This window comes from Penaeus monodon, unplaced genomic scaffold (assembly GCF_015228065.2).
Source record: "Penaeus monodon isolate SGIC_2016 unplaced genomic scaffold, NSTDA_Pmon_1 PmonScaffold_9187, whole genome shotgun sequence".
Taxonomy (NCBI): domain Eukaryota; kingdom Metazoa; phylum Arthropoda; class Malacostraca; order Decapoda; family Penaeidae; genus Penaeus; species Penaeus monodon.
In genome coordinates this window covers 1-12,434 of record NW_023664533.1, presented here as the reverse complement: position 1 = coordinate 12,434, position 12,434 = coordinate 1, and the positions used below count along the sequence as shown (strand labels likewise).

Sequence of the window (12,434 nt, the reverse complement as noted above, 5' to 3'; positions counted from 1 at the left end):
GAAGGGAGGGGGGGAAAGGGGAGGAGGGAGAAGGAGAAGGAGAAGGAGAAGGAGAAGAAGAAGAAGAAGAAGAAGAAGAAGAAGAAGAAGTAGGAGAGGAAGAAGGAGGAAAAGAAGAAGGAGGAAAAGAAGAAGGAGGAGAAGAAGGAGGAGAAGAAGAAGAAGGAGGAGAAGAAGAAAGATGATGAAAAAGAAGATGAACGATGATGAGAAAGAAGAAAAAGGAAGAGAAAGAGAAAGACAAAAAAGAAGAAGAAGAAGCCCAAAAAGTCTTCTCCATTGTATCCAAATATGGAATAAGAAGACTACAACACCTGTATGAATTGCACAAACCCCTAGGCCCCTGCACAGCCAATGGAGGGGCATGAGGGTTTCTTGGTATGCTTTTGCGAGTTCATGGGAGGGGGTGGAAGGGATTTGTGAAAAACCCCAGGTTGGCAAGAAGCAGCAGATTGCAGTACTGGTCCTCGGCAATGCATGTGATAATGATGAAGCAGAGTTTGACGTTGTTCAGGCTCTCCTCTGTCTTTGTGTCCTGCATTACTATGGAGCTGGGGTGTGAAGGATGGTTAAGACATGTAATTAATATAATTTGTTGGTAACAACTGGCTTACAAAAACAAAGGCTTCACAGTCAATTACTTTTAAACAACAAAATATCACATACTTTATAAATATTTTAAGGGAGGGTTTTCTGTATACAGTAGAAGTAATAAAATTAAAAAAATTTTATTTGACCAAACCCCTTCTTTTCCAACTCAAAACACAAAACACACACACACAGCATGCCACACACACACACAAACACACACACCACACACCACACACACACCAAAAACACACACACACACACAACTCACTCTCTCTCCCTTTTTTTTTCTTTTCTCTCTTCTCTCCTCTCTCTTTTCTCTCTTCTATCTTTCTCTTTTCTCTTTTCTCCCTCTCTCTTCTTCCCCTATTATTTTTTCTCTTTTCCCCCTCTTTTCCTTTTCCCCCCTTTTATTCCTCGTCTCTTCCTACCTTCCCTTCTTCTCCCCCTCTCCTCCCCTCTTCTCTCTCTTCCTCTCTTTCTCTCTTCTCTCTCTCTCTCTCTCCCCTCTCTTCTTCTTCCCCTCTCCTCTCTCTCTCCCTTTTTTTCTTACCTTCCTTTTCCTTCCCCCTTTCTCCCCACCTCTTCTCTCTCCCCCCCTCCCGCCCCTCTTCCAACCGCCTCTCTCCCTCCCCTCCCCTTCCTTCTTCCCCCCTTCTTCTCCCTCTCCCTCCCTCCCCTCCTCCCTCTCTCTTCTCCCCTCTCCTCTCCTCTCCCTTCTCTCTCTTCCCCTCCCTTTCTCTCCTCTCTCCTCTCTCTTCTCCCTTCCCCCCTCTCTCCCTTCTCTCCCCCTCCTCTTCCTCTCTCCCTCTCCTTTCCCCCTCTTCCCCCCCTCTCTCTCTCCCCCTCTCCCCTCTCTCCCTCTCTCTCTCCCTCTCTCTTTGGTCAGAACTAAGATATAGTAATAAAAAAAAAGAAAAAAAAAAGAAAAAAAGATAACAGTAAAACAATAACATTTCTAACATTATCATAACGTGTAATGAGTCTAAATTGACAAAAAAACTTTAAAATATCAGAATACGGGGTAGTAAAACTTCCCTATTTAAAAGGGTATGGGATCTCTAAGGCCAGAAAAAGAACCAAGGGGAACCTTTTCCAGAAACCCATTTCCAAAAAACCCCAACGAAAAGGGAAAACAATACAAATTTTAATAAAAAAACCCCCCCCCCAAAAAATTAAAAAACATTTACCAATATTCAAGAAAAGTGACAAGAAGATTGGTAGGCTGTAACGTGGCTTCCAATTCTACTGTTGGCGCAGGGTTGTTCTGGTCATTGACGTCTGTGGTTGGAGGAGTGCTGCCGCGATCGAGAGTGTTGGCAGGGGAAGGGGGGGTCGAGGGGTCAGTTGCTGTGGTAAGGGCAGTGATGAAGTTTCGGTTCAGATGCACTGCTTCATACAGTGCCAAGAGGGAAAGACGTTTTCCTGAAAGAGAATAAATAATCTTAAAACTAGAAAAATTTATATTCATCAAAAATTTACTTACAAAAACCAAAAAAATTTTACAATTTTAAAAAATTATAAAAAAACTTCAAATTTTTTTTTTTTTTTTTAGTAGTAACAATCTTCACTGAGAGAACCTTATATGAATATATGCTACATGCATACATACATGTAAGTATATATATATTATTATTATATTTTATAATAATAAATTATAATATATTATTAATAATATATAATAAATATATATATTATTTTTTTTTGTGGTTTGTTTGTTTTTAATATTATATAATCTAAAATTTTAAAAATTTTTATTATTTATATTTATTAAAAGATATATATATTTTTAAAAAAATATAATATATTAATTAATAAGGAAAAATTTTAAATTTAATTATAAATATAAAATAAATAAAAAAAAAAAAAAAAAACAAAAACCCCCCAAAACCAAAAAGAAAAAAAAAAAAATTTAATTAATAAATAAATAAAAAAATTTTTAAAAGAAAGACAAAAATTAGTAAAAATTTTAAAAAATATAAAAAATAAAATATAAAATAATTTTTTTTTTAGATATATAAAAAAAAAAATTAGATTATTAAAATTTTTATATAGTATAATTAAAAAAATATATTATTATTTAAATTTTTATAAATTTAAAAAAAAAAAAAAAAAAAAAAAAAAAAAAAAAAAAAAAAAAAAAAAAAAAAAAAAAAAAAAAAAAAAAAAAAAAAAAGGGGGGGGGGGGGGGGGGGGGGGGGGGGGGGGGGGGGGGGATATTTTTTTAAAAATATATATTATATATTTATATATATATATATATATTATTATAATAATATTATATTAAAATAAAAAAAAATATAAAAAATATAAATATAAAAATTTTTTATATATATATAAAAATATATAAAAATATTTTTTAAATTAAAGATAAAATTATATAAAAATATAATATTTTATTTTAAATAATAAAGATTATATTTTTTAAAAAATTTTATTTATTTTAAAATAAAAAAATATAAAAAATATAAAAATATTAATATATATATATAAACATTATATATATATATATATATATTAGATATATAATATTATATTTTATATATAAAAATATTAAAAAATATAAAATATATATTATATATATTATTATATTTATTATATATTTAATAAAATTTTTAATTATATACAAATTTAAAATTTTTTAATAAATATATAAAAATATAAAAAAAACTATTTATATATATATTATATTATATATTTTTAATATATATTATTTTAAATTATATATTTTATAAAAAAAAAATAAAAAAAAAAAAAAAAAAAAATAAAATATATTTTAATATATATTTTTTTTTTTTATAATATATATATAAAATTTTTTTATAATAATATATATATATATATTATAATATATATATATAATATAATATATAAATATAATAAATATTAACAACAACACAAAAAAAAAAACAAAAAAAAAAAAAAAATTATATATATAAATAATATATATAGATATATATATATATATATTTAATATATATATATATATTTTTTTTTAAATAATTTTTTTGTAAAAAAAGGGACAAAAAAAAAAAAAAAAAAATATATATAATATATAAATATAATATATAATATAATTTATAAAAAATATTATATATATATATATGTAATATATACATGTGGGGGGTGTTACGCCATGGTGATGTGAAGCGATGGTGGGGAGTAGTAGTTTTAAGGTTGCACCCTTTCTCGCTTGCAGTTTTCCCCCCCTGGCTAGCAGTGCAAAAAAAGGGAGCAGCTTCTGCATAAGTTCCCTACCAGGTCACAGCCCCCCCCTCATCAAGACTTCGCGTCCCTCCTCGGGCCCCATGGGTAACGGGTACTTGCGGCCCCAGGCTAAATTGGGGGGGATTCGGAGCAGCAGGAGGCCCCCAGGGGTACGGTTAGGCCCCCGCCGGGGTGGACAGTTCTGGTTTCCCCAACTCTCCCCCCTGCCCCGGGGTAATGGACGGCTCGGGGGGGGGGGGGCCCTTTTCCCCAGCCCCCCCCCCAGAATGACCCTGGCAACGTCTAAAGTAAATGGAAATGCTGGGGGGGGGGTTTTGTTGTCCTCCCACCCCAAAGTAAGGGGTGGGGTTCCCGTGGGAGGAAAAATGCGGGGTGCGGGTTTGGGAAGAAATTTACTGTCCCCCCCTGCGCCCGGGCAGGCCCCAACCCACCATGAAGTTGGGGGGGAAAGCCCTGGGGAACCCCCACAGGTGGATAGGCAGTCCCACAGCCTCCGACCCCCTTTATTTGGGGCTGTTTTGGGCGGGGGGCGGCCCAGAGGTGGGTCCCCGGGAGTGCCCACCCGGGCTTCCCTCAGGCGTGCTTTCCGGGTGGGCCCTTTGGAACATCCGGCCCTTGCGGCAGGTGAGCGGTTACCTCTGACAGGGAAATTGAAGCGACGGGAGTTGAGGTGGCTGCCCTTCAGAGGTGAGAAGACCTGGAGCCGGCCCCCGAAAAAGTGTGGGGGGTTACCTACTATGGTCGGGCCCCAGCGATGGTCCCACCTCCAGGGTAGCCTAGTCATCTCAGTGATTCAGCCCGCGGTATCGAGGGACACCGGGGGATGAGCGTATAGCATTTAGAGAGCTGTTTTTGGGTTTTTGTCTTTATTGCTGTATAGCTCCTACCGTGTATATAAAACCGACGTGAAAGAGGCGTTCTACGCCCCAAAATTGATTTGGGGGGGGGACGATTGCCCCGGCGAGGGGCATTCGCATTTTTTGGGTGATTAATGCGGTATCCGGCTGTGAACCCCAGTGGCTAGAGATGTTTCTGTGGCCCCCTGGCTCAGGAGCGAGGAAAGCCTCCCTTCTCCGGGATTTCTAGGGCCCAGAAATGAGGATCTCTGGCCCCCTGGTACCCGCGCTCCAACTCGCACGCTGGCTTTGGTACAGGATACGGGGAAGTGGCCAAGGAGATGACCACATTTGTCAGCACGCGAGAGGATCCCCAGAACTGCAGGGTTACCGGGGGTGCGTTGTGGCACCACCATAAAGGTGTGTGGCACCCTGCGGGTCACTTCAAAACTCCCCCTCCCTCAGTGGCCCCCTAAGGGTTTCACGACAGACAAGGGAGGAGGGTGTGCCGTGGGTTCGCCAGGGAGTTCTGACCGATTACAGAAAAACCCGAACCGAGGACCGTTGTCTGTGGGGGTCCTTTAAGCGTTAACACTCGAAGCAGCTCAGGAGGGCCCTTTGGGGTGCCCCAAAGGGCAAGGCAGAATTCCATCTCCCCGGGAAAATTTGGGCACTGAAGGTGTCGCAAGGCCGGGGTGAAGGGAATCAAATCTTGCGAGTTCCATGGGGGTAGGTCGGAACTTTGAGAAGGGACAAGGGAAAAGTCTATCAGGAATTTGCTGAGGAGGGTTGAAGGCCATTTTTGGTAAAAGACCTTCGCCCCCCTACCAAGCCCTGAGAAAAATGAACCCCAAGCCCTCCCCACAGAGCTGCAGTCCGACAGCGGATGGACGGTATTCAGATCATGTTGGGGGTTTGTGAACGTTGGGTGAGATTTTTTTTAACAGTTGTACCCGGTGGACCCCCCAACAGTTAGTTGGATGCAAGCGAGTGCCCCGGCCTGTGCCGGACCCACCCATCACGAGGAACCCTACCCCAACAGAGGTTAGGCTGGCGATTTCCAAGCGGAAAAGTGGGGAAAGCTCAGGCATATGGAATCCCCCCGAACGAAAGGTGGGGGGTTAAAACCCTTGGCTGGGGCCCGATAAGTCCGACTGCCATTTGGCAGTCTGGTACCTTCCCCTGACCTGCTGAGGGGCGGGTATCCCCCTCTGGAAAAGGGAAAAGGGGACGATGGGACTGTAGCAACACCGTGGGATTTTACTGCTCAGATACCAGGAAGGTTCTCGCCCACATTTTGAAAAAAGGATCGAACCACCCACGGGCACCAGAGACCGGAAACGTCTGGATTTACTCCTGGCAAGTCCACAATAGACCGTATTTCTAGCGCTTCAGAAAGGGGGAACCGTCGTGAGTTTTGGCGTGGGTTTCTTGCAGCCTAATCGACCCAAGAAGGGTTGACCGGTGCATCGGGGAATCGTTGGAGACCGAGGTCAGGGGGAACCGCCAATTATTGGGTGATAGCAAACCTCTATACTGGTATGAAAATGCGTAAAGTGGTGGGGTATGTCGAATTCTTCCTGTTTAAATTTAGGGGTGGGCAAGGGGTGTCTTGCCCAAAATTTTCAACACTTGTAGGACGGATAATGGGCAGAGTCTAGCCAAAGTCAGTGGGAGCAACATAGGCAATATTAAAGGGCTGGACCTTGATTTGCCCACGATGTTCCTTATCTGAGTCCTTGGAGTCATTGTGGGGGTCTTGATGCATTTTGAATGAGGCGAAGCCCCAGGCCTAGAGGTCTCCGGGCCAGCCCGATCAGGACTTTTGGGGGCCGTAGGGGGAAACCCCTTCCGCGTCCATGCTTGCGGCGAGGATTGAAGTTAAGAAGTTTTACATACCTTGGTAGCGTAGTCATACTCTGGGTTTTAGACCAGGAAGTCAGTAGCGGTTGGTCGGAAAAAGGAACAGAACCGATCAAAAAGAGCTTTGGAGATTCGGACTAGCAGAAGGACCAAGCTGGTTCTTCAAGGGCCTTTATATTCCAGTTTTCTCTATGGAAGCGAACCTGGAGCTATCCCGTTTGGGGTTCCTTTTTTTTGTAACAAGTCCTTCCCGGGTCAGGGTTTTCAGTTGGCAGGACCCGGTCCAACGGCGGGGGCACGTTGGGACTGGCAGGGACCTGTTACTTTCATAATCCGGGGGCGCCAATAGGCTATATGGCCACCTAGCCCGCCCCCCTAGGACGACCCCGCCCATCAGGTTGTCCTCTGCGAGAAAACCCCGGGGGAGGAGACTGTGGGACGTCCTAGGAGACATGGCTTGGGCAGCCGACAGACCGTCCGGAGGAATTAGAGATGGGCCGGGCCAGCGGGGAAACCCCCTCGAGGATTCCCCGTGGCGGAACGAAGGGTGGGATGCGGCCTGCGCCCCGTCGGGTTTGCCTTTATGAGATGATGATGATGATGATGATGAGATGATGATGATGATGATGATGTGATGATGATGATGATGTGATGATGATGTAATATATATATTATATTATATATATATAAAAATTTTTATTATATATATATAAGATATATATATATATTAAAAAAAAAAAAAAAAATAATATATTAAAAATATATATAAAAAATTATTATTATATATTTTAAATAATATATATATATATAATATTATATAATATATATAAAATATATATTTTTAAAATTTTATATATAGATATATAGTATATAGATATATAGATATATAGATATATAGATATATAGATTATAATATATATATATAAATTATAAAATAATATATTAATTTTAATATATATATAATATATAATATTTTATATATCTATATCTATTACTATTATCATTATCATTATATATATATATATATAAAATATATAAAATATAATAATATATATATAATATATATACACATTAGTCTATATCAATATGATACTTAAGAAAATTGTATGTGGTGTGTAATATATATAGATAATAGATAATAAAATAGATAGACAAATATATAATATATATAATATATATATATATTATATAATATATATTAATAGATATAGATAATTATTTTATAAAATAGATATATTTTATATATAGATAAATATAATATATTATATAAATTATATTATATTATATAAATAATAATAATAATATAATATAATTATGTATATTTATTTTATATATATATAATATATAGTTTAAAATAATATAAATTATAATATATAATATTAATATAAAATAAATAAATATTTATATAATATTATATAATATATTTATATATTAAAATTATATATATATATATATTATATATACATTAGAAGATAGACAGATAGAAGATAGATAGATAGATAGATAGAAGATAGTGATAGATAGAAGATAGATATAGATAGAATAGATAGATATATACATAGATAAAATATATATAATAGATAATATACATAGATATATATACATGATACATATACATACATTATTTATATATATATATCATTATATATGTGTATATAAAATATATATTTTTATATATATATATATAATATTATATATAAAATATAATATATAATAAAATTAAGACACTAAGACGGGCAGACAGCAGACTAACTAAAAGAAGACTTACTTAATGTGTTCATTGCGTGTTGCCTCTCCTGGGACACAAACATGGACCCTCCCATGGATGTGAGGGAGGCAAACCAGCAGAGCCATGTGGTTTCCCATGAAGTGGGTGAATATTTATGGTTAAAGTGCCAAGGATGCAGTTATTACCCGTTAGAAAGATAGAGTCATCAATTTTAAACCACTTTTTAAAATAACTTCATATGAATTTTGACAACATTTTCATGCTTTTATGAAATAACGTAATGTGCATGCGGACATATTGTTATAAATAGGGAAAAGTTTCCCGAGACAAAACCAAACTAGTTGTTTAAGCGACCCGAAGAACATTTCTTCTCCTACATTTAAAATACCAACTCATAAAGACACCCCATTGACAGACACACCGACCCTAGCCATTAAAATGAGTATCATCTAAGAGGGAGGGGTTTTAAAGGTGTATGGATTTGGGCATTCATGCGCGGGAGTTTCACCCTCAGCATGAGGTAAGCACGCTTTGGGGCCATGTTGGTTTGTGTCTTGAATGGCTCAACAGCTGGAAAGTAAAAATTCGTTTTTTGAAACTACAGTAAAAATTATAATAGATTTCAGTTTTATTCCCCTTTAAATTGTTTACCCCAATCATAACTTCTGCTTATGTTAAACCCGTCCCCTTTTTTTGCGAGAAGGGCCCCTCAAAAAATGGGAAATTTTAGAGGTTTTTTTATTAATAAAAATTTTTCCAAAATAATTGGGACCCTGCCACCACCATTCCAAAATTCCCTTGTAGGCTGCCCCCCTTTTTTAGCCAAGTACAGTCCCGTCCACCATCTTTTCCTCTTTTTAAAAGGAAATATGATTTTGGTACGCGTACTGTGAGGTGTTTTTCATTCCTCCCCTCCTCTTTTTCCTCTCCGTATTCCCCTTTTGGTTAAGATTGACTTTTTATTATATAACACATATGAACCACACACAAACAAAAAGTAGAACATATTTTTTGTTTTCAGATAAATCTAAAAAATTTGATACCCCAGATATTTTTTGTATTTTATAAAAGCAATCAAATAGCTTTTCGGTATTAAAAATTAAGCTCTTTAAAACCCAAGAAACCAATAATTTTTCCCCTTGGAAAAAAACCCTTTGCAGATTTATTTTAGGGATTTAAAAAAAAGGAAAGCAAAAGATATAAAATTTAAACCCATAATTGAGGGGCAGATTCAAGAGGCCAGGGCCCCCTGCCAGGAGTTAATCGTCGCCCCAGCATGACGACCACTATGCAAAAAAACCAGTTCCATGCCCTTTTTTCGTAATTTTACGAAGATAGTTTTATTTCAATTTTCATTTTTTTTTACAGCTTATTGTCAAATCCTAAAAAAATGAGACTGAAGGGTGTTTTTGTTATATAACCCATATTTGACAGATTCGTCTATAGTCGAATAAAATAACCCAGTGGGAAATCAGGATTGAAATTGTGGTTTTTGTTGCTTTTTTTTTGTTTTTTGCTGGTAAAAATGGGGAAGTTTTAAAAAACAAATTTAATCACATTTTCAGGGCAATAAAAAATCTTTTGCCGTGATTTAAAAAAAAAAAAATCATGGCATGTCCATGCATCCCTATGGCATGGCGTACGTCCCCCGGAGATGGTCCCGCCTGCCAGGGCATGTGCGTACATGCCACCCGTCGGCAAGGGGTTTAAATAATAGAAACCCCGCAGAGAGAGAGGGAGAGAGAGAGAGAAGAAGAGGAGAGAGAAGAGAGAGAGGAAGAGAGAGAGAGAGAGAGAGAAAGAGAGGAGAGAGAGAGGGGAGAGAGAGAAGAGAGAGGAGGAGAGAGAGAGAAGGATGGAGGAAAAGAGAGGGAGAGAGGGGAGAGGAGAGGAGAGAGAGAGAGAGAGATTCAAAATCTTAGAAGCAACATAAAATAGAGGAAAAAATATAAAAAAATTCAAAAAAACAAGATCCTTAAACATATATCTGAGTTTTTTGCAAGAATATTCACAGTATTTCTACATATCAGTAAATTTCTATGCCTCACCTGAATGACGGAGTCGAAGTTGCAATTGATGGGAGATAATCAAGAACAGTGTTTTGGCTGATGTTTTTCTGTCCCTGTGGCCAGAACTAACAAGAACTTAAGGCTAAGGGACTTTAGACTGTCACAATATTCACCTGTAAGAAAATTTACTAAATTCTCATTACATTAGAATGCGTTAAAAGTTAACTTGCAATCTTTTATATATATGTCCTTGTAAAATTACAAAATCAAAACAGTTCTATTTAGCCTCATAATTTCAAGCCTCTGCATCATAATAACGAATAGAAACAATTCCTTAGGAATAAATGCTAATGTTTTATGCTAACTGTAAAATCAACTGCAACCAACTTACCTGTTTGGAAATTTGAGACATGATTCAGGAGAAGTTGATTTGTTCTTTTGCAGAACAAAGCCATGAGAATGTAATGAAGTCAAACCCCTAATCTCCCCGCATTTTTCTGTAGAGTCCAACGTACCCGGCTGCATAAGGTCTGTAGAGGGAAATGAAATACTGTGCTTCTCTAATGCAATAAAAGTTGTGCACTTACATGAGTATGTTATCAATGACTATTCTTTAAAAAGACATACAGTACATAGCATACAGTCATAATAATAATACCAAACAGAAATAATAATAAAAACAATCAGTAGTAACTGTAGTAGTACACCGCCACTAACAACAATAATAACATCATCATCAAAGGGCACGCACCAAAAGTGGGATTGATGACCCGTATATGATGGTCGTGGGAAAGGGTCTGCACACACTTGGAGAAGAGGGTATTGATGTTCTCCCTTTAGCCCCCGCACTGGCGGATGTGCATCGGCTGATCTCACCTTTAAAGCAGACATCTTCGGCTGTCAAGTAAAAGTCTTTATGACACGAAGAAAAAGAGGGGTATTAAACTGGGTTAGATCATGCATACACACACATACATTCTTCCAAATAATAAACCCAATGCAATGGGAAATATAAAAATGACATGATCAAAAATTATAACAGGAAATTGGGAAAAAATAAGCCCTGAATTATGAAATAAAAAAATGACTGTAATCATTTAAAAATGGAAAAATGAACATTATAAAAAAAATAAAAAAAAAAAAAAAAAAAAAAAAAAAAGGAAAAAAAAAAAAAAATGGAGACTCACATTTCACAAAACTCTTCCTGAAGCCTCGTTACCCCTTTAGAAAGGGAAGAGATCCTCCCAGAACCCGGGGTTATTGATGCAGGGTCAGCTCATGGAAGAGCCCCCTACATCCCGCACCACCTTCTTTCAGGTGCCCCCGGACCCCCCCCCGGTTAAACTTTCTCCCCATGTGTGCTGGGACATGTTGTTTTCTTGCGTCTGGTGATAGGGGAAACGGGGATGGACTGACAAAAGGGTTAGGTTTTTTATCAATGAGATAAAATTTATCACCAAAGCTGTAAAGAGTATTAAGGACACCTTTTTGGGAAAATGATCAAACAATTACGAGGGTGACAAAAAAACTAAATTAAGATGGGTAGTTTTAAAAAATATTTTCAATTTCCCCATTTTAAAGAGCTTTTCAATCCAAATCCTGAACTTAATTCTTTTTTCTTTATTTTCTTTTTCCCCTTTAAAAAAATTTGTTTATGGGGGAATATGTCATTCTACAACCCCATACATATGCTTAAAAATTTGGGGATACTTGATACAATTTAGGCAGGTCATGTTTGTGTTCAAGGGGTATTTGGGGGAAAAACGATCAATAATATGCTTTATTCCCTAAAAAGTTTCTTTCGTATCAGAAATTAGTCTAAAACAAATAGGGATATCAACAGACTTGTGATGACTATGGCCAATGGTAGCTTCACGGGAAATTTTAATATGTAGAAGTAAATATCATTTTTTCCCCCCCCTTTATGCCCCGCCTATTGCATCGCTAGGTCTCCCGCCCCGTCTCAGCCCACCCATTTTGACCTCTGTCTCACCCTTTCCGACCCCCTCTGACTAATAGACCCCTCCCCCAGCTACCCCCCCGACAGACTCCCCTGCCTTTTTACCTCACCGAGCCCCATTCCCATGCATTGCCCTTCCCCGCAAATTTCCCCCGGGACAAGTCCCCCCCTTCTCCTCTTTTTTGTTTTTTTTAAAAATTTTTAACCGGGCAATTTTTTTT

General features: G+C 37.4%; 1 pseudogene; it reads right to left on the bottom strand.

Moving 5' to 3' along the window:
* Positions 1-333: 333 nt before the first annotated feature.
* On the bottom strand, positions 334-11,150 carry LOC119572025 (annotated as a pseudogene).
* Between the last annotated feature and the right edge of the window lie 1,284 nt (positions 11,151-12,434).